This window comes from Saimiri boliviensis, chromosome 1 (genome assembly GCF_048565385.1).
Source record: "Saimiri boliviensis isolate mSaiBol1 chromosome 1, mSaiBol1.pri, whole genome shotgun sequence".
Lineage (NCBI taxonomy): Eukaryota > Metazoa > Chordata > Mammalia > Primates > Cebidae > Saimiri > Saimiri boliviensis.
Window position 1 is genome coordinate 83,379,664 of NC_133449.1, and position 23,744 is coordinate 83,403,407.

Consider the following 23,744-nt stretch of genomic DNA (forward strand, 5'->3'; position numbering starts at 1 on the left):
CCTACCTTTGAAACAAAGAATGAAACACAAGATGTGTTCTGGTTTCTTTCCTTCCCAAATGACAGGCAAATCTCTTTGCTCCAGGGTAGAGGTGCTTCCCCAACTCCACCCCAGGAGATAAACTGAGTATTTAAGGACAACTGGCAGCACAGACTTGTCAACCTTGCTGTGAGAAGGACCAGGCCTCTCTCAGGGAAGTCACCTGACTGATATCTCCAACAACTCATCTCCCAAAATAGTGACAGGTATTCTCATCTGCTCAGAGGTCCGGCTAAGGCCACATTCCAGCCCCCTGCCCTCCCCTAACCTAGGCCACTGGGACCACTCTGGGAACTGCCTGGTCTTGCTGCCATCCCAAATGTCAAGATCTAACATTTGCAGCTGCTTCAAGATCAAGTTGAGAATCCTATACCAGGCTTCAGACAGCTCAGGCACAGTAACCATCAAGCATTTCCCTTGATGGGCTTTGGCCATCTGCAAATACAATGATTCCCATCAGTTTGGGTGTTTCAGAAGAATCCCTTATTTGGAGAAAGTCCACCCAGTCCAGCTCTGATTTTCCCTCTTAACTGTGAAAAGGGCCGCCACTGGCCTTTAGTGTTTATACCCCAGAAAGCGGCCATTTGTCACTTTTCCTTGGGGACCATCACCCAAATGAGACTAACAGCAACCCCCAAGTTTCTAGAGGAAATTGCTGGAAAGGGCTTTATCTTCCAATAAAAGGATATTTCTCTGCTCTTCCCACTCTCTTTTCCCGCAGCAGATGTGAAAGTCATTTTGGCACCTTCCTCCGAAATAAGCCAAATACTAGAGTTAAGGCAACAAAGGCCAGCAAGTCACCTCCATCCATCTGATGTCCTTAAAGCTTAAAGGACTGGCTTCCATAATCAAATACACATGTAGCTTTTCCTTCTCATAACAGATCCTAAATCCCAACATAGAATTTTTAAAAATCCAGCAAATACAAAGACCCCAAGAAAGGTGAGCACTAGTATATGCTTTCAACAGTTACAACCAAACCCAGCCCAGTAAAATTTATTACACTTAAAACCAAGATTATAATAGCCACATCCATTCCACTGCAACACGTTCGTTATGGGAGCTGTTTCCAAGACTTTCTGAAATCTGAAGGCAAAAGTAAAATCAGATGTTTTCTGAAGCATACAGAGATGTCTCTCAGGGGAATTAATGCAACTGTGATGGGAATTCCCTTCAGAACAAAACAGAAGGCACATTATCTAACAAGAACTTAATTTCTGGTATTTTTCCATTGTAAAAAGACATTATTCAGAAAAGATAAATAGCTATAATAAACAAGTTTTTGAATTCTCTCTTTCTTCACCATTTTTCTTTAACATCCCACCCCTAAAACAGCTCAGGGCAAGAGACAGTGTTCCTGCTATAGCTTTAACTATAGACCAGTCATTAGATTTTAGGTTTTGCCATGAGACATGCATAAATTCCAAGAGTGCTGAACATCATCATGTGATTATACAAATTGTCCAAACTTTACATGTTCAGTCTAAGACTTGAGGATTAGCCCTTAGTATAAATTCGTGAGATGAAAAAATATGCACAGAGGAAGAAAAGGCTTAAAAATAAACACTAAATTTTTTTTTTTTTTAGACGGAGTCTCGCTTTGTCACCCAGGCTGGAGTGCAATGGTACAGTCTCAGTTCACCGCAACCTTTGCCTCCCTGGTTCAAGTGAGTCTTTTGTCTCAGCCTTCTAAGTGGCTGGGACTACAGGTGCCCAGCACCACACCTGGCTAATTTTTGTATTTTTAGTAGAGGCGGAGGAGTTTCACTATGTTTGCCAGGCTTGTCTCGAACTGCTGCCCTTGTGATCTACCTGCCTGCCTCCCAAAGTGCTGGGATTATAGGCGTGAGCCACTGCGCCCAACCAAGAAATACTAAAATATTAACTGCATGTTTCTGGGGTCATGCGGTACCTAGTGATTTTAATTGTCTTATTTGTATTCATCTTTATTCTCTATATGATCTAAAACAAACATCTGTTATTTTGGTAAATATCTTAAAAATGCTTTTGTATTTTTTATGATGATTTTTATGTTCATTTATGCCTTTGTGATGGTATATATTTTTTATAAGCAATTCAAAAAAACTACATATATTGTGCATATTAGCAGACATTGTCAAAAAAATTCAGGGATTCTAAAGTGGTAAAAATAAAAACAATATTTTAACTTTTAAGACTATTTTAATCACTATAAAAGCACTCCTATGCTTACAGGTTTCCAAATGCCACGGAAAATGTTTAAACATCACAGATCAAAATAAATAAGCACTGTTTTAAGGAAGAATCTAAGTTTTCCTTCCCGTTGAAGTAAATAAGACAAAGAGGGACAAGGGCCAAACAATAAAAATTAAAATTTAAAAAAGGCCCTATTCCAGCCCAAGACTCTGTACGGCTGGTAAAGAACATTCCAGAAAAGGGTACAACCCTTGAGCATTTAGATTTGGCCTTGTGGCAAACACACTAGAACAAAATGTATCCCTGAAACAGCCACCCAAGAGTGCAGGGAAACGAAACTTCACCCAGAGCCAAACACAGTGGCCATTAGGGGCTGATTCCTCCTGGGCAATGTTTCTGTCAGGCTCCCTTGTGGCCCAGTTCCTACATCTTTTCCCACACTCTGCAGAAGTAATGAACAAACTACCAAGGCTGTAACAGAAATGAACATTTAAACAAGGAATGAAAAGATCTTTTAAAAATTTCAGTGTTCTTTATAACTTTATTATTAATACTGCTTTTCTAAGTTTAGTCGAAAAAAACTGAACAGCAGAGAATATATTTAGCTGATTAATCATTAGTTTTCATCCAGCTAAAATGAGGATTGGTCTGAAGTGTTAGGATTTTTTTGATAAAGAGCAGGAATTTATTAGTATTTCCTAAAACTTAGAAAACATGGAGAGAATATAGGAGACGAAATCTGCTCTTCCATTACCTAAGATAACCACTGTTAATAGGCTCATGAACTTTTAAGTATAAACATATTTAATTATACAAATTACACATTGAACATACATACCTCAAAGGAATAAATTTTATTATATTTATATATCATTCTAAATTTCATACTAGTTGATCTATTGGGTAAAAATCTATAGTTATGTTTGAATATATATTTTACTGCCTAACTAGTGGCTTCAAATATGTATATTAAAGATCAGAACTAACAAGGCTCTCTCGATTCTACAGCCGAGATACTCTAAAAATCACTTAGATGTTTACTCTCACAGTTGAGAGTTTAATTAAGAATGGAAGTATGACTCCTATAAACAAGGGTCAGTTTTAAAGCAATATTGATAACATGTTACTTTCATATGTCAAAGCACAATTAATCCTGAAAGCTTCCTCACACAACTACTTGGTTAAAGCTCACGGCAGAAAATATACAAAATTCATGGAAATTCATTAATTTTTGTAAGCTACATTTTACAAAGTACCAATACATTAGAGAGTTGGATCATAAAACAGAAAGTACTATTCCCTCCCAAACATTTCCTCCACTGGCTAAGAACAACTTGACTCATTCATGGGATTCATTTTCAAAATACTGTCTCGGCCGGGCGTGGTGGCTCAAGCCTGTAATCCCAGCACTTTGGGAGGCCGAGGCGGGTGGATCACGAGGTTGAGAGATCGAGACCATCCTGGTCAACGTGGTGAAACCCCGTCTCTACTAAAAATACAAAAAAAATTAGCTGGGCGTGGTGGCGCGTGCCTGTAATCCCAGCTACTCAGGAGGCTGAGGCAGGAGAATTGCCTGAACCCAGGAGGCGGAGGTTGCGGTGAGCCGAGATTGTGCCATTTGCACTCCAGCATGGGTAACAAGAGCGACACTGTGTCTCAAAAAAAAAAAAAAAAAAAAAATACTGTCTCTATAAAATTCCCCATTTAAAAAGTTTTAAAATAGCCTTGTGCCTCCCTTTGTGGTAGAGATTACTCAATCAAACACACACATCTCTTTCCTATGTGTGTGTGAGTGAGAGATATATAATAAACGTGATATATTATGCATCATTTTGTATATATACATATACATATTTTGTATATGTACATACACAAAAACTAACATTACATAGAAATTTCTCTTCAAACAAAAAAGGAAGGATATTAAAATTAGTTCTTCTCTATCTTAGCCTACAATATTCCCAGATGCTGAGACACCATTCACTGAAAGTAAATCTAAATGTGAAGTAATTTTTATTTTAAAATGTTCATTTGGAATTTTATCTTCATTTCTGACCCATTCCAATGAAACATGATGGTCTAATGGTTACAAATTAGCTCCAGTAGCAGTGTTTAGGTTTCCACAAGTGAGAATAAGCAAGTCACGGAATTCCGCTGCTCTGCACTCAAGTGTGGAAATTAGAAATCCCAAAGAACCCAGGTCCTCTCCACATTTTAAGCTGCCCTAGGTTAATGTAAAGAATACATATGAATACACTAATTTATCTCACACCTACACCCTTAAGATGCTGACTTACACATTATATCCATTGCTCTTAGAAAACTGCAAAGGACAGATATAACAATTGTTGGATTTAAAACTATTTCTTAATGATCTACAATTAAACAGATTTACTTTTTTCTTTCCTTTTTAAAAATCAGAATTTTAAAAGTGCTGATTGCTTTTTTGATTATTAAAAAAATGGTCCTCAAGGCTGGGAGTGGTGGCTCACATTTGTAATCCCAACACTTTGGAGACCAAGACAGGCAGATCACTTGAGCTCAGGAGTTAAGACCAGCCTGGGCAACATGGTAAAACCCCATCTCTATAAAAGAATTTAAAAATTAGTCTGGTGTGGTAGTATATGCCTGCAATTACTTGGGAGGCTGAGGAAGGAAAATCGTTTGAACCTGGAAGGTGGAGGCTGCAGTGAGGCTGTGTTCGTGCCACTGCACTCCAGCCTGGGCAACAGAATAAGACTCAATCTCTAACAAAACAAAATAAAACAAAAAAATGGTCCTTGAAACAAAAAAAAAAGCAATGGTCCTCATGGTCTTCTATTACATTATTTACTGTATTCTTCTCTACTGCGAAATACTTCAAAACTCAAAAAGAAAACATTAAGTCATGGGAATTTCCTTTCATACAAAAGAGGAAATTACCCATCAACCTACCATCCAGAGCAAACTATTAACATTTTAATGTATTTCCTTCCAGTCTTTTACTTAATACAATAAAAGTAGGATTATACTACACTATACCATTCTGTATCCAGATATTTCCAGTAACCATCATATTATCAGCAGCTTCCCATCTCAATATTCTTCCAAATCATTATTTTAAGCTCTATATTGAATTCCACCCTACAGTTGTGCCATAATTTATTTGATTATGCTCCATTTTAAAAAAAAATTCCCTTTTCACTATTTATGTTGCCAAGAAAATCCTTGTTTAAAAACTCATCCTTGTTTTTAATTGTTTTTTTTTTTTTTTAGGTTACAGAGCTACATGTGAGATTTCAGTTCAAAAGATAAAAGCACTTAAGGCTTCTGTTATGTATATAACCCAACCATTTCCCCCTAAATCTGTATTAATCAAAATACTCTCTCAACAAGTGATGTAGAGTTCTCATCTCACAGCAGCCCAGATCGTATTCTGTATCCATTAATTTAAATGAAAACATCAGTTGACTATTTTAGTCTGTATTTCATACAGCGGTGAGTTTGAACTTAACAGTTATCAGTCTCCTTGATTTCTTCTTTTATAAACTATCTGCTCATATCCTTTCCTTAGATACTAGGGCTTCAGTATTTTCTTGTTTGTTTAAAAAATACATATATATCAATCATATTTGCCTTTCCTATTATTTTGACATGATGTCTAGGAACAAGTTTAATATAGCTTGAACTTGGCATTATTTATCTAAATGATTGTTATTTGCCAGAATGTCTCTTTTCAAACAAACCAAACTGCTTACTTAAAAGAAAGTATAAAATGGAGACAAACTAAGCAAATATTTCACATTTTATAATCACTAAAATTTATTGTGATGGGCACTGAATTATCTCATTAGGCTTTAATAATCCTATGTGGTAGGTACTCTCATTATGACTATTTTACAGATGAAGATGTTGAGGCACACGAAGAAGTCTAGGCAGTTTGCTCAAGGTCACTTAGTGTGTGAGTGAAGTGGTTGGGTTGTGTATAAAGAGCCTGAAGCTTGGGGCCTGCAGCATAGGGCCTCTCCATCCAAAGCCTCCCATCAGCCTTTCTAACCATGACCTCTTTCCACTGAGGGTTGTGCTGGAACCTCAAACTCAAACATGTTTAAAGCAAAACTGACATCGTTCCCAATCAAATAACCACTCATGCCCTTGACTTGTCTATTTCTGCCCTCATCACCAAACATCTTCCTTTTCATTATTCAAATTTGAAATCTTTGTCACCTTAGCTCCTCACCCACTAGGTCCACCTCCCATCCATTCACCCTATAAGTAGCTGGCATAAGACGGCGCCTTCACAACCATTCTCCAATCTCTCCCTTCCTTGTTCCCTTGGCCACCACTGTAACTTGCTCCCTTAACTTGTGGGCCCCCACACTCTCTTCTCTCCTGTTTCCTTTTTTCTAGCTTCTTGCTGTCTCACTGTACTCTGAACACTGTCAATGTGATAAGTTTCTCAAGAATCTTATAATCACAGAATCTTAAAAACTGAGTGCCAGATTTAATCGATTGGTAGTTATTGCCTGGAATACCAAGTCAAGAATATTACGGAGACTCTATCTCAGCTCAGTGGAAAACGAGTACTATTATTGATTTTCAATGTCTGCCAGGAACAGAAGGGAGAGATGCCATGTGCCATGTTTTAACCCCTACCATGATTTCATCTAAGTCTTTCATTTTATAAAATGAGATCTGAGACCAGAGGGTTAAAGGCTAGCCAAAGTCACAATTCCAGCCTGTAAAAGGTATTTTAACTTCTGTGTATGGTACATAAAATATATTCTATATACTATATAGTCCTTTGATTCAGGAACTAATTCTTTTTTTTTTTTTTTTTTGAGAGGGAGTTTCGCTCTTGTTACCCAGGCTGGAGTGCAATGGTGCGATCTCGGCTCACCGCAACCTCCGCCTCCTGGGTTCAAGCAATTTTCCTGCCTCAGCCTCCCAAGTAGCTGGGAATACAGGCGCACGCCACCATGCCCAGCTAGTTTTTGTATTTTTAGTAGAGATGGGTTTTCATCATGTTGACCAGGATGGTCCTAATTCTTATTCAACTTTAAGCCAGTCCACAAAACCATAACAACTTCAAGTCCTGTCAAGAGAATGTATCCAAGTACTTATTAAATAAAAAACCATATTACAAAGTAATCTCAGAGTAGCAGCAAAGGAAGATCATTAATAGGATAAATGCTTAATGGTCAAAAGAAATGTGTACAAACAAACGTAATCATACTACTTTCAAGAACCAGAACCTAAATTGATAATGGTTTCTAGTAAGTGGTCTCTTCAGACTTATATATTAATCAATATATAAATGCCACTGGTAATGCCGCCTTTTCAAAAAATAAAAGTTAGAATAAGCCATTTAATAGCTCTTCTGACATAAAAATGTTAGGTAGTTTTTGCAAAGCATATCAAAAGGGATCAGTGGGTCAGAGAGTTTAGACAGTCCCAAGAGAAAGGAATGGGAACTGTTATCAACTACATATGCACTACGTGCCTGGCACTGTACACTGCTGTCTCACAGCTGTAAGGGAAATCAATATTATTTCTATTTTTCCAATGAGGAATCTGTGGTCTTGAGTAACTAGCCCAAGGCCAGCACCTAGCTGTAGCTGTAACGTTAATATACAACACCATTAGGATTTGGACACAGAACCTGTTTGACTCCAAATCGAATGCTCTTTCCCACAAAGCAAAATTTTTCTGCAATAACAAAATTATCTTCACAAAACTTAAAGGACAAAAAACTGATTAGGACTCTGCTAAATTACAAATAACTGATCATCAAAAGAAATCACAAATTCGAGTTAAAAAAAAACACAAGTGAGAACTGTCGCAACACATACAATCCACAAAGGATTAGTAGATAATGTACATACAGAACTACAAATCAGTAAGATAAATGGGTGAAAGACGGAACAGGTACTTCGTAAAAGTAAGAACCCAAATGGCTAATGATATAAACAGACATTCAACATCCCTAAATAACCAGGGAAATTGTAAATAAAAATCACAATGAGGTAACATTTCACTGGACAAGATTTTCAAGCCTGGTAAATGAAGCACTGGCAAGGTTGTGGAACAACTGTAACACTTAGAGCTAGTGGGAACACAATCAATAGTATCACTTTGTGAAAAATAGTTTGGCATTCTCTAGTAAGACTGATGATGCACATGCCCTGTGATCCAGAAAATTTCACTCCCTACAGAAAGAAAATGGGTGTGTGTGCCTCCACATATGTACCAAGAGCCATGTACAGAAACCACTCACAGCAGTCCTTTTATAATAGCAAAAAAACTGGAATCAATCCAAATCTCCACCTAGAGTAAAACGAATAAATAGATCACGGTAGAATACTACATAGCAGGTGAAAATGAATGAAATACAGCCATGAAATGGATAAACCTTGGGAACAGAATGTTAATCTGAATGTGAGTCAGAAAAATACATAATCTCCTTGATATAAAGTTCAAAATCATACGCAATCAAGATTTTTTAAAAAGGATAAACCATAGAGAAGGGAATGATAAGCACAAAATTCAGGATAGGGATTATTTCAGACGGGATGACTCTGAATGTACAATAAGGCTCATCTTGAACTAGGTGGTGGCTGCCTGAGTGTCCACTGGTTTATGATTCTTTTTTTTTTTTTCTGAGATGGAATCTCACTCTGTCCCCAGGTTGGAATGCAGTGGCGAGATCTCAGCTCACTGCAACCTCCGCCTCCCCAGTTCATGCTATTCTCTTGCCTCAGCCTTCCCAGTAGCTGGGATTACAGGTGTCTGCCATCATTTCCAGATAATTTTTGTATTTTTCATAGAGATGGAATTTCACCATGTTGGTCGGACTGGTCTTGAACTCCTGACCTGAAGTGATCCACCCGCCTCAGCAATCCCAAAGTGCTGGGATCACAGGCAGAAGCCCAGCCAGTTTAAGATTCTTTAACATATATTTTAGGAACATTATTTTGTACCTATCAATTACTTGATTCAAAAAACATCTCTAAGAAAAGACTGGACCAGAGGGCAGGACATTGATTGTATCAGATGACAGAGAGTAAGATGCCAGAGCAGAGAAGAGGGAGCAGAGGGGACCCTCTGCTCAGGAGTTAGCTTCCTAGCCTCCAGCTCTGATGTCTCAAAACCAATGTCTTCTTCTTCCAGAGGGGGAAAAACTGTTTTGCAACTTTAGAGGTGTTTTACAAAAGAACCTAAAACACTAATTAATCTAAATAAACCATGGTATATAGGACTCTTCCACCAAAATTAAAGAACAGCTTTATAAAATAATTTTATATTAAACAATTTACAGTGAGTGCCTCCCTTTTGTCACCACCATCAAGAAAAAAAAAGTGCTGATACTTCAGCAAAAATTAAAAGAAAAATGCAAGAAGGAAACTTTTGATATTGAGGTCCCTTTACTGAAGGAACAGAATAGAGTTTCTTTACTTAATGTGCATACAACTCACTTAAAGGTCTTGTTAGAATGCCAATTCCAATTAGCTGAGTTCAGAGTGGGGCCTAAGAATCTGCATTTCTAACAAGCTCCCAGGTAAGTCTAATGTTGGAGGTCCACAAACCTCACTATGATAACAAGGGACATTATGAAAATGCCTTCTTCAGAGATGTTTAAAATATAGAAACCCGGGTATATCTAATTGGCATAATTTATGTTTATCCACTGAGTAGAAAAAAGATTGATGATGTTATTCCTATACAATAAAAATTTAAATATAATTACAAGTGTTACCAGAAAATAAACTAGGTCTATTGAACAAAAAAAAAAACAAAAAAAAAACAGGTGCTCTGAGAAAAAGCAAAGACTAAAAACTTACAAGAAAAATCCATGAGATGCTTTACTCACTTCTACACACCTACCAAGCTCACTCTTCTAATAGAGGTAGCTAGCCTTTTCCTTATGGACGAATGGTTTGCATTCTCAATAGTGTCGTAAAAGAACCAGGGCTACCATAGGGAGATCCACAGAACGTTAAATAAAGCCAAATGACTAGTATAAAGATACTAGTCAGGGTGCAACATAATTAAAGGAGCATCATGTCACTGCACGTAAAAAAAAAAATAGGCTTTAAAATGTTCTATAGAAATATGTTATTAAAATTAAAAGCTTAAAGTTATTTCAACAAAACCACGTTGAATGATTTCCACTAATCATGTCTATGTTTGTTTAGTAGTAGTAAAATCTTTCCACGTCAAAATAGTACATCCACATGTAAAATCATACATTCATACATCGAGACAAAGCAATCGGTCTACAAACTCTTCCAAGAAACTCTGCCAGTGCCAAGCCTCTGCTCAGGATGTGTCACAAGCAGAGTGAGGTCTTCTCATTTGCTCTACAACATCACAGATAGTTGTTACTAGTCTTGCCCAAGAGAATCTCTTCATAGAAAACCTCAACTGTGGGAGACAACCAAGTTACAGCAGTTCCTTCACTGCCCAATACTTCTCCTCTCAGAGGAAGGTTTGGTCACTCCAGCAACGACAGAGTTACAAACAGCTTAACACAACAGAATTCTGCACCTGGTGTGTAAGTCAGAACAGCTAAACCTTCTGTGACATCAACACAGGATATTTCTTACAACAAAGTAAATCCAAAACGTCTGGATGATCCATGGAAACAACATTCACAAAAATCTTCACACAACACGATTTTATACAACCAGCACAACCATGAAGCCCAAATCCAAAAAGTCCCATATTTTAATGGCTCTCTATTAGAGAAACTCAAAATAATGCATATATACCACACAATGTATATGCAGTGCTATTCTACAGAGCCACATGAAATCAAAAGCCACTAACTTGGATTCATTAGAAATTTTTAAAAATACAAGCAGGCACGCCCTTGGCTTGCAAACACTGAGCTCCCCTTCCAGCTAGCATACTGAAATTTCCTTTTTCACCTACACATTTTAGAAGAGCCTGGGTTGATATTTGAAATCTATCCCATTTGCCATCCCACACTGAATAAATGAATTATAGAAATGGCATTTAGAAAGGAAATTCCCTGTGTCCTGGCCGAGACTAAACGTGAGAACAATCTCCTACTAACTAGATACCAGTCAAGAGGCCTTAGTGGTCTGACCCTCTCCACCCTCTCTGCAGTCACAGCTGTGAAAACATGTATACAAAAAATGCATATAAACAAACATAAATGCAGTCTGTTACTGTCATAATCCCATTAGTTATGCCTGGACACTTAACTCCACTATCTGAATCAACAGAAATCTGAATAACAATTTACCCTCCATCATGACACTCATACAGCTAGTCATCCTTAATAAAGCATCCAAATAATGCAATTGTACTTGACTTACAGAAAAAGCAAACGATGAAAACAAAACAAATACAGGCTAAAGGAATCATTTACTATCCATTAAAAAATATAAATATCTTTTAAAACAACCTACTGAATTTCAGTATGTCAGTGACATAAAACTAAAATACACTAATCATTTCATTTAAAAAATGGTTTCCTATAGAAAAAATGCACACTTGGTATTGAATTGACCAAAGACAGACGAGGTACTATAATATCACAGTTGTGAAGGTCCAATTAATAAACACCAACTTTTCATGTAGAAACAAATCAATGCATAGCTGAGCTGTGGTTACAGATTATGGATGATCCACAGAATAACGCTGCGACTCCCCACACTGACTGCACCATTGCCTCCGCACACGACTGGGCTCCGTCCTTCCTGCAGCCCCTCCCTAAGGCTCAGGTCTGCTGGTCAGAGATCAGATTCCGATCTGCATCCGCAGGCCGGCTACCCTCTGCCTGCATTGGTGCTGCAGGGCGTCCCTCCGGCAGAACGCAGCCCAATAAGAGGTGCAGGAGAGATCATCCCAAAAGAGAAGACTCTCCCCCGCTCACACCTAGGTGACCTGGTCCTCCTGACGCCACATCCAGCTGAAGCTGCAGGACACGGTAGCAGCAGCTCCAGGCCTTAGCCAAGGGCAGCCCCGGGCCTGGGTGGGGCCGAGCGGGGGCCGCAGGCCCCGGGCGGCCGTGCCAAGCCCAGCCAGGGAGAACCGAGGAAGCTGCGATACTGCTGCATTGTGCTGCATCACGGCGAGGGCACCGTGAGCCATCCATCTTGCCAAAAAAGCACATCCCCGCCCAAATAAACCCCACCGAATTCGTTTTTCTCCTCCGCCGAAGCACCCCCACACTCACCCTGACCTCACTATCTGGCCTGGCTTTCGACTGGAAAAATAATGGACAGAGGTTTGTGTTCTGATCCCCACCCCCTCCCCATCTGATGGCAGCACTTGGCACCTTTCCTATCACAAAAACAAAGAGAAGGCTCCCCCCCAAAAGAGGGCCGTGGGCGTGGTGCGGGGGGTGATGACGAGAGGAGCTTCCAGCCCACGTCCCTAAGCCAGGCCCGGAGGGTCCCCGCGCACAGACAAACCTGTTGAAGAGAGGGTGCAAGAGCTGAAGGGCGGGCGCAGCGGCGGCTCGGCGCCCGGAGGCGGCTCACGCCCAGCCCTGGGAGAGTGGGGACGGCAGAGAGGGCGGTGGGGGGCGGGCGCTGGAGGGTAGCGAGCGCGGGGAGGAGGCGGGGGTGGGACGCGGGGCCGCCGCCTCCTGCTCAGCTGCAGCGCGGCGCAGCGGGGACCACGCCTGGCCGCATCCTCGGCACCGCTAAGCGCAGAGCCCGGCCCTGTCACCGCCGCCCCCGCTCCCCACCCGCGGGGCCACGGGGAGGGCACCTGAAAATAGACCCTCCGGCTGCTGGTTTCGCACCCACCTCCGCCCAGGGCCCGCGGCGCCCGGCTGCAGACAGGCGGCGGTGGAGGCCCGGAGGAGGAATCGCCGCGCCGCGCTGGGGCTGGGGCCGGGTGGCTGCGGTGCGCAAGGCGAGTCTGCTGCCGCCTCACCGCAAAGCCTGCCGCCCCTCGCCCCGCATCACCCGAGTACCAATGAGCACCCGCGACCTGGGCTCCCCGCGCCGCCCCCGCCCGGGCTCTGCAGACTCCCAGCCCCCACGCGACTCCCCGGGCGCTGGGCAGGCGGGCAGCGGCGTCCTCCGGCCCTGGGCCCGCGCCCTTCCTCCCGCCCGTCCGCCGCCGCGGAGCCCGCCCGGGAGGCAGCCCCAGTGAGCTGGCATCTCCCTGCCTCGGGGCCCCTGCCTACCTCCCGGGGATGGGGTGGGGGCGCCGGGGTCCCGTCCTCCTCCCGCTCCTCGGCGGCCGGGCGGGTGGGCCGGGAGGCGACTCCGCGGGTCTGTCCGCGGCTGGGGCCGGGGCTCACAGGACGGGACCAGTGGGCGCTGCTGCGCAGGGCTGCGCGCTCGCTCCGGGAGGAGAAGCGGCCGAGGGAGGGACTGGAGGAATCTGCAGCCTGCACGGCAACAGCTGCACTGATTCCGGGGGCTGGGCGGGAGCGCGGGGGGCGGGGGGAGGAGGGGAGGAGGGGAGGAGGGCGCTGGCAGGGAGGGGGCGAGGGGCGGGGAGAGGAGAGGAGCGCGCGGGGCGGGCGCGCGCACACACGCGCGCACTCGCGGGCTGCCTCGCGCACGCCCTCCGCCCTCCTCCCTCCCGCCAGCTCCCTCGGCTTCGCAGGCCCTCTCCTCCCGCCCCGAACCCCGCAGCCGCCCACCCGGCGCTCGCTCGGCCGGAGAGCCGAGCCTCAGGCGCGTCCACGTCCTCTCCAGTGGAGGCTCTTCCCCAGCCCGGTCCGGACCTCATTCTCCCAGCGGCGGGGACCGACCGGGCTGGCTGGGGCCGGGTGGTCACTGCTGCTGCCGCTACCCGAGCAGGACAATAGGGGCTTTGTCCCCACAGCCGAAGAGGGCCAATTTCACGTTTAATTTGAGACTAATTCGATTATCGCCAAGGAAAGAGGCGGACTAATTTTCTACGTGACTTGTGCAGCCTCTTTTCGCCCTTGATGTTGCGTTTGGAATGCTGGGGAGAGAGGGTGTTTAGGGAGGTTTTGGAGCATCGCTTGCTTGGTTGGTTTGAGATGCAGTTGGTGATGTCTTACAGGTTCTGCGCAGCTTGGAGAAGGGCGACGGCGACCTCTTCGTGGGAAACCTTGGGCGCTGGAGGGTCGGGGGATGGGGTAGTTCCTTGGCGAGGTTAATGTGTTCTTCCTTTGTGAATGCTTTTTCACCCACCCTTTCGCTTACGGGTAGCTGGGAGCAGACCCTACAAGTGGTTCATCCAACTCCTGCCTGTCCCAGCGCAGGCTCCGCTCGAACCTGAGGCCAGCTGCTCTTGCTCAGTCACTCCCAGGAGTGGGGTCGTCCGGCCGCAGTGGAGGACCCCGTGATGGCTCGGGGACTTGAGTTCTCCCCTCTGCGCATTCCCCGAAACGGAAACTACACGTTTCCTCGAATTTTTGTCATGTGCCAGTACCCCTTCCCAGTCACCTGGCCCCTCAGGCTGTGTAGAAATTCCAGAACCGTCGCTAGTGTGAATAAAAGATGGTGGAATCACCAGGACCACGAATGGAAATGCTCTTTAGAAAACAGTTTGAAGAAACTGATTTTCTCCTTGCTCTGTAAGGTGCCCAAGGCGGCACTGTGAGCTTTCAGAGGGAAGAGAGCCCTTCCAGGCTGAAAAAGCCCCAGGGCTTTTCCTCATAAAGACCCCTGATCACGTGGATTAAAACAAAACCAGAAAACCAAGGCAGTCAAATAGTTTGGATCATGTTTATATCGCAGATCACTACTAGCACCTGGCCTGATGGTTTTATATGTTTGTATGTATTTTTAAATGAATATTTAAAAATAAAACTACGTGAAATTGTCACAGCAAACTGAAGATGATTCTTCCTTTTAGGCCTTCATCAGTTTGAATGTTTGTACCTATGTTTATTACCAATAGATATGAAAAAAATTGAGGAAGGCAAATACATTTTTTTCTCAGAAGGTGAATCAACACAACCAGATGGTAAACTCTGAGGGTAGGGTTCTTTCTTCTTCACTCTGTACATAGCAAGCACTTAAAAAATATTTGTTGAATTAAACAGAATCAACTTGTAAGCTGCTGCCTTCATTAGGTAATAAGAAAAATCCACTAAAAAGCAAAAGTTGTTTCTCTTTCACTTATAAATTTATTTTTTTACCCCGGCACCTCCCCACCCACAATGTTAATGAAATACCAAAGAAAACAGTGACTATTTGGGAAATGCATCCGTTTAAGTTAATTCTTCCAATGCTATTCTGAAATGGTGATTCTTAAATAATTTATCACAGACAACGGTACTTAAATAAAATTTCATTTGATGGATGATTCGCCTGTAACCCATTCCACTCTCACTTACATTGTTTTTAAAATTTCCTTAAAAAACAACAAAAAAGGCGGGGTCCACACACAGCCTTAGCAAGGTACTCTAGTAAAGCACCAGTAATTATTCCAAAAATGTGAAAGACGAGGATTCAGAGTCCCAGTATGTACACCTGCCTTGCAATTTTGAATTATTACCCTTAAGTGCAAAAAATCACCCTGGAGAACTCAGCGTACCAACAACCAAAAAGAAGTAACAATTCAAAGGAAAGATAGTACAATTGGAAAGGTTACTGGAGAAGACATCTTTATGGAAGGCAAATATCTAAAAATGATAAAAAGCCTTAGTCAGTGATAACAGCTCAGTAGGATTATTCCCACGTATCTCAGAAGCAGCTTTATTGACGTTTCTTCTCATATTAGAATCAGGATTGAATTAAAGGAACCTAGAAGTCTACATGTTTGTAACATACTACTCTCCATTTTAAAACCATGTGATTACATATGACTGTGTCTCCCATCAAAATACTTTATTACAAAATTTTTACAGATATACATTGTCATTTTATCTTTCTAATCAAAATGTAGGGGAAGGCTGGGCACAGTGGCTCATGCCTGTAATCCAGCACTTTGGGAGGCCTAGGTGGGTGGATTACCTGAGATCAGGAATTTAAGACCATTCTAAGCAACAAGGTGAAACCCCGTCTCTACTAAAAATAAAAAAAATTAGCGGGATGTGGTGGTGCGTGCCTGTTCTCCCAGCTACTCGGGAGGCTGCAGCAGGAGAATTGTTTGAACCTGGTAGGCAGAGGTTGCAGTGAGCCGAGATCGTGCCACTGCACTCCAGCCTGGGCAACAGAGCCACTCTGTCTCAAAAAAAAAGTAAGGAAAATCTTGTTAACATATATTAGTAACTATAGATTACGTTATGATGCTGTAGCACATACTTCCTAAAACAATATGACACGCAAGTCCCCAAATCAACAAAGGTTAATTTTTTGCTTAACAAAAATCAACTGTGGTTCTAAGACACTCCAAGAGAGCTGTCTTCCATGTGTCAGTTCAGCATTCCAGAACACTTTAATATTATAGTACGTCCACGTCAGTGGGTGTTTCGACAGTTTCCATTGTAAGCAAAGGGTGTGATGGAGAGTGAAGTACCAGCAACTAAGTACTTCCATCCAGAAATGACACTAGGATACCTCTCCCAACACTTCATTTGTGAAAGCGAGTCATATGGCTACACCTGAAACTAGATACTGATAAGCAACAGCATTGCCTGCTACAAACTGTTTTATTTAGAAAAGAGAGAATGATACTATATTTCCTTAGTTATATTAACCCATTAGAACCCATCTTTTTTTTATTGTTTTTGTTTTTGTTTTGTGAGACAGAGTTTCCGTCTTGTTGACTAGGCTGAAGTGCAATGGCACCAATCTCAGCTCACTGCAACCTCCACCTCCCAGCTTCTAGCAATTCTCCTGCCTCACCCTGCTGAGTAGTTGGGATTACAGGCATGTGCCACCATGCCCAGCTAATTTTTTTGTATTTTTAGTAGAGATGAGGTTTCACTATGTTGTCCAGGCTGGTCTTGAACTCCTGACCTCAGGCTATCTACCCCGCTCAGCCTCCCAAAGTGCTGGGATTACAGATGTAAGCCACCTCACCCAGCCCAGAACCCATCTTTTATTGTACTGATAATAGCCTAAAACTTTAAAATCAGAACATATTTTGAAAACAGGAATATGTTCTTAAAATTCCTATTTACTCCTAAACTTGACTTCCTTTTAGCCCTTAACTAGTCTGGGAAATTTCCTCATATTTAAAGTATTTCATTTGGGAATTCACGTTTTAATTTTGCACTTGGAAAACATAAAGACTTATATGTAAACTAATATTATCATAAATTAATACTTTTTAAGCACTAATAACATATTTACTCATGCATAAAGTAATGTATTCTTATTTAAGAAACAGATAGGCCAGGTGAGGTGAGTCATGCCTGTAATCCCAGCACTTTGGGAGGCCGAGGCGGGCAGATCACCTGAGGTCAGGAGTTTGAGCCCAGCCTGACCAACATGGAGAAACCCCACCTCTACTAAAAATACAAAAATTAGCTGGGTGTGGTGGTGCATGCCTGTAATCCCAGCTACATGGGAGGCTGAGGCAGGAGAATCACTTGAACCCGGGAGGTGGAGATTGCGGTGAGCTGAGATCTCGCCATTGCACTCCAGTCTGGGCAACAAGAGTGAAACTCCGTCTCAAAAAAAAAAAAAAAGAAAGAAAATAAACAGATGCACCTTATATTCATCTAGAATAGAGCAATGGCAAAAGAATTTTTAAAAATCACTACTTTCATGGATCTTTCATTCTAGTAAGGGATACAATCAGTCGATTAAAAAGTAAAAGATATGTGTAATGATAAATCTGAATAGAAGGTAATCTAAATGTATAACCATAATATTGATAAAATGATCACAATAAATGGTCTCAGCTTTCTATAAAGGATCTTCACATTTTCTCTCTTAGCAATAATAATGATTATACATAGCAAACATAAAATGCTTTTCAGTTTTTAAATGCTTTATCAAATATTATCTTATTTTGCCCTTTTGCCAGTTCTGTGGGATAAATATTAACCCCATTCTGTGGATGACCAAACGGTCAAATGAGTTGCCCGAGTTCTCACAGCTAAGTTAAGTGCCAGAGATATCTTAGCTAGCACATCAGAGCTGGATACCTGGGCATTGCATATTAATCATTAAAACATAACTCTATTTTGCAAGATGAAGAAAGTTCTGGAGATGAATGGTGGTGATGGTTGCACAACAATGTGCAAGTACATTGCTACTAAACTGTATTAAAATGGTTAAAATGCTAAGTTTTATGTTATGCATATGTTACTTTTTTAACCATTCTGAAAATTCTGTTTGTTTTTTTTTTTTTCAACTTTTATTTTGGGTTTGGGGTATATGTGTAGGTTTGTTATACAGGTAAACTCATGTCATGGGGGTTTATTATACAGATGATTCCATCACCCAGGTACTAAGCCTAGTACCCAATAGCTATTTTTTCTGATCCTCTTTCCTCCTTCCAACGTCCACCTTCGAGTAGCCCCAGTGTCTATTGTTCCCTTCTTTGTGTCTGTGTGTTCTCATCATTTAGCTGCTGCTTATAGATGAGAACATACACTATTTGGTTTTCTGTTCCTGCATTAGTTTGCTAAGGATGTCAGCCTCCAGCTCCATCCATGTTTCTGCAAAGGACCTAATTTTGTTCTTATTGTGGCTGCATGATATTCCATGGTGTATATGTACTACATTTTCTTTATCCAGTCTTCTACTGGTGGACATTTAGGTTGATTCCATGTCTTGGCTATTATTAATAGTGCTGCAGTGAACATACATGTGCATGTGTCTTCATGATAGAATGATTTCTATTCCTTCGGGTATACACCCAGTGATTGGATTGCTGAGTCGAATGGGTGTTCTATTTTTAGCTCTTTGAGGAATTGCCACACTACTTTCCACAATGGTTGAACCAATTTACACTCCTACCAACAGTGTAAAAGTGTTCTTCTTTCTTTGCACCAGCACATGTTATTTTTTGACTTTTTAGTAATAGCCATTCTAACTGGTGTGAGATGGTATCTCACTGTGGTTTTGATTTGCATTTCTCTAATGATCAGCAATGTTGAGTTTTTTATATGCTTTTTGGCCACATGTATGTCTTCTTTTGAAAAGTGTCTGTTCATGTCTTTCATCCACTTTTTAATGGGCTTTATCAAATATTATTTATTTTCTTGTGGATTTGTTTAAGTTCCTGATAGACGCTGGATTTTTAGACGTTTGTCAGATGCATAGATTGCAAATATTTTCTCCCATTCTGTAGGTTGTCTGTTTACTCTGTTGATAGTTTTCCCGTGCAGAAGCTTAGTCATTAGAAAAATGCAAATCAAAACCACTGTGAGATACCACTTCACATCCACTAGTATGGCTTTAATTTTATTTAAAAGATGGAAAATAGCAAGCTTTGATATGAATATGGAGAAACTGAGAGCGTAGTACATTGTTGGTGGGAATCTAAAATGTGCAGGTGCCATAGAAAAGTTTGGCAGTCTGTCAAAAAGAAGAACCTAGAATTACCATGTGACTGTAATTCCATTTCTAGGTATAGGCCCAAAAGAATGGAAAACAAATATTCAAATACCTGTACACTAATGTTCATAGTAGCACTGTTCACAATAGCCAAAAGGTGGAAACAACCCAAATGTCCATCACCTGATGAATAGATAATGTAATGAAAATGTGGAACATCCGTACAATGGAACATTATTCAGCCAAAAAAGGGAATGAAATACTGATACATGTTATAACGTGGGTAAACTTTGAAAACATTATGCTAAATGAAAGAAGTCTGATACAAAAGGTCACATATGATTTTATTTATATGAAATATCCAGAATAGGTAAATCCATAGAGATAAAAAGCAGATCGGTGGCTGCCAGGAGCTGGGGTGAGTGGGGAGTGGGGAATGGGGTCTACTGCTTGATGGATATAGCTCTTTTTTTTTTGAGGCAAGAGTCTCGCACTGTCACCCAGGCTGCAGTGCAGCAGCATGATCTTGGCTCACTGCAACCTTTGCCTCCTGGGTTCAAGTGATTCTCCTGCCTCAGCCTCCCAATTAGCTGGGATTACAGGCATGTGCCACCATGCCCGGCTAATTTTTGTATTTTTAATAGAGACAGGGTATCACCCTGCTGGCCAGGCTGGTCTCGAACTTGTGACCTTAAGTGATCCACCCGCCTCAGCCTCCCAAAATGCTGGTATTACAGGCATAAGCCATCACATATGGCCAATATAGCTTTTATTTTGAGGTGATGAAAATGTTTTAGAACTAGAGGTGATGGTTGCACGACATAGTAAACATGAAATGCCACTGAAATATTCATTTTTAAATGGTTAATTTTATGTTATCTGCATATCATCTCAATCTTTTAAGAAACATAATTCAAAAGTAAAAATTATTTTTTATTAATTTCTCATTTAACATCATTTATTAATGACCAATGAAGCACTAGTCATATCAGGTAAATGGGCTTCTGAATGTTCTTAAGATTTTCCTATATATGCCTCTTGAGAAAGGAGTTACTACAATTCATCTTTCAGAAACAAACTATTCCACCGGCATGTTTTCTGGGAATTTGATGTAAATTATCCCACCACAGAAATCTAAGAAGAATTCTGTGCCTTTACTGTTGAAGCCAAACTAGAAATTAAATAAATAAATAAATAAATAAAAGTTTCTGAAATCTTACTTTGGCAAGTAGCATCTAAGAATGAAGGAAAAATCTCAGAGTGTGATGACTCTCCATGTGACAATATGGAGTTTTTCTTCATCGTCTCAACCTGCACTGTCCAATATAGTAGCCACCAGCTAGTTTCTTTTTTCTTTTTTTTTTTTCTGAGACAGAGTTTAGCTCTAGTTGCCCAGGCTGGAGTGCAATGGCGCCATCTTGGCTCATTGCAACATCCGCCTCCCTAATTCAAGCGATTTTCCTGCCTCAGCCTCCCGAGTAGCTGGGATTACAGATGCCCACCACCATGCCCGGCTAATTTTTTATATTTTTAGTAGAGACGGGGTTTCACCATGTTAGCCAGGTTGGTCTCGAACTCTTGACCTCAGCCTCCCAAAATGCTGGGATTACAGGCATGAGCCACCATATCCGGCGTCCACCGGCTATTTCCCATAGCCACATGTTGCTGTTAGCACTTAAAATGTGGTTAGAGTGATAAAGGAATGGAATTTTTCATTTTACTTGATTTTAATTAAAATTAAGATTAAAAAATTTATTATTGCTTCAGTTATTGAAAAACTTTTAAGTATGTTTGGAACCACTTGGATATTTGAATCTACTTTTTTTAAACTGTTTTATTAAATCTACATACACACCAGATTCCAGAAACTTAGTTTAAAAAAAGGCAACATATCTCAACTTAAAAAATATTGATATGTTGCAATTAATCTTTTAGTATTTTATTTAATGAGTTAAATGAAATCTATTTTAAAAATTATTTTACCATTCTCTTTTAAATGTGGCTACTGGGGAAAAAAATTTTTTTGAAACTAGTCTTACTATGTTGCCAAGACTAGACTTGAACATCTGGTATCAAGCAATCCTCCCATGTCAGCCTCCTGATATCCGGGACTAGAGGTGCACACCATTGCACCTGGCTCTAAAAAAAACTTAAATTACAGCTGGGCACGGTGGGTCACACCTGTCATCCAGCACTTTGGGAGGCCGAAGTGGGTGGATCATCACCTGAGGTCGGGAGTTTGAGACCAGCCTCACCAACACGGAGAAATCCTGTCTCTACTAAAACTACAAAATTAGCCAGGTGTAGTGGCGCATGCCTGTAATCCCAGCTACTCGGGAGGCTGAGGCAGGAGAACCACTTGAACCCAGCAGGCAGAAGTTGCCATGAGCCGAGATCTCACCATTGCACTCCAGTGTGGACAACAAGAGCAAAACTCCATCTCAGAAAAAAAAAAAAAAAAAAAAAAAAAAAAAAAAAAAAGTACATATGTACCACACATTGTGTTTCGGTTTGACAATGTTGTTCTAGACTTTGTCAATGAGGTTTTTTTTTTTTTTTTTTTTTGAGACGGAGTTTCGCTCTTGTTACCCAGGCTGGAGTGCAATGGCGCGATCTCGGCTCACCGCAACCTCCGCCTTCTGGGCTCAGGCAATTCTCCTGCCTCGGCCTCCTGAGTAGCTGGGATTACAGGCACATGCCACCATGCCCAGCTAATTTTTCGTATTTTTAGTAGAGACGGGGTTTCACCATGTTGACCAGGATGGTCTCGATCTCTCGACCTCGTGATCCACCCGCCTCGGCCTCCCAAAGTGCTGGGATTACAGGCTTGAGCCACCGCGCCCGGCCTGTCAATGAGGTCTTTAATAATTTGCATCCATAATGCTTTAGACTCAAGAAAACTGAAGAAAGGTGGCCAGAATTTGGAATATGCCACAAAGTAAGCCCTCCAAAATGAGGTCAAGTTTCCAACCTCCAGGCTTCCCATAGTGCCCCCATCACACTGGCCTTGGTATCTGTGAATGGCAAGTCAGGATGCTTTTTTTATGAACAGAAGGTAGGCATGGCTAGTTTTTTCATGCCTGGTGGTATTCTTTTGGAAGTCCAAATAAATTCTTGATGATGACAGAATGCTGTTGCCTCAAGATAAATCACCAGCTTCTCACCTGCTCCACATCTGACATCATTTGCTGGCCTACATAAAGAATTCCAGGCTAGGTGTGGTGGCTCACGCCTGTAATCCTAGCACTTTGGGAGGCCGAGGTGGGTGGATCACCTGAGCTCAGGACCAGTTTGACCAACATGGTGAAATTCCATCTCCACTAAAAATAAAAAATTAGCTGGGCATGGTGGCACATGCCTGTAATCCCAGCTACTTGGGAGGCTGAGGCAGAAGAATCACTTGAACCCGGGAGGCAGAGGTTGCAGTGAACTGAGATCATGCCATTGCACTCCTGTCTGGGCAACAAGAGCAAAACTCCTTTTTAAAAAAAAAAACAGGAATTCCAGAAGTGGGTTAGGGTTGTGCTTAGAATTCATTCTAGACTCTAAAGATCCATAGGCTTATGGGTAAGAAGCAGGGAGAAAAATCACTTTCCCATGGAGGTCAGAGAGGTTTACCACGTAGCTTATTTGAGGAGAAACTCTTCTGTCTGGATTGAGTTTTTAGATTCTGGCCACTTTGCCTTCTAAATCATACTCTTGATATTGGGATAATCTCATTTCCCATTCCGTATCCTCAGATGCTGCATACGTATAGATACATAGCATAATCTCACTCTTAGATGATGACAAGAGATAATAAAAACATTAAGACTCTCTGAACATTTGTCATGGAAGCATGGAATTCTTTCCTTGCTCACTTCTCATGGTTTGCAGGCTGATTTCTTCTCTTGAGTTCTTTCTTTCACTCATGAGTTAGAGTAAGCAAGAGTTTGACTTTAATGAAAAGCCTTTTTATTTAAGTCTGAAATTGGAGCTCTTCATAAAAGTGCAGAAACATTGACTAAATTTTAGCTAATAAGGTATAATAGTTTTTTATTGTTTGAACATTATTATTTGTATTACATATGTGTATACATAGGCACTTTGCTAAGGAGTTTCATGTACTCATTTAATTCTCATAACTGTATATGTGCTATGTACTATTCTTTTTTTTTTTTTTTTGAGATGGAATTTTGCTCTGTT

General features: G+C 41.4%; 1 protein-coding gene across 4 annotated transcripts in view; it reads right to left on the reverse strand.

Moving 5' to 3' along the window:
• SPTBN1 (spectrin beta, non-erythrocytic 1) overlaps positions 1-13,566 on the reverse strand; it is a 218,642-nt gene extending 205,076 nt beyond the window's left edge. For 2 of the 4 annotated variants that reach the window (XM_039462786.2, XM_074400048.1), the window contains exon 1: positions 13,364-13,566. The gene's annotated coding sequence lies outside the window, so the exon portion shown is untranslated. Of the gene's footprint in view, positions 1-5; positions 150-12,638; positions 12,731-13,363 lie in introns of those variants that run through there. The other 2 variants (XM_010333600.3, XM_074400041.1) reach the window with 2 other exon arrangements.
• Between the last annotated feature and the right edge of the window lie 10,178 nt (positions 13,567-23,744).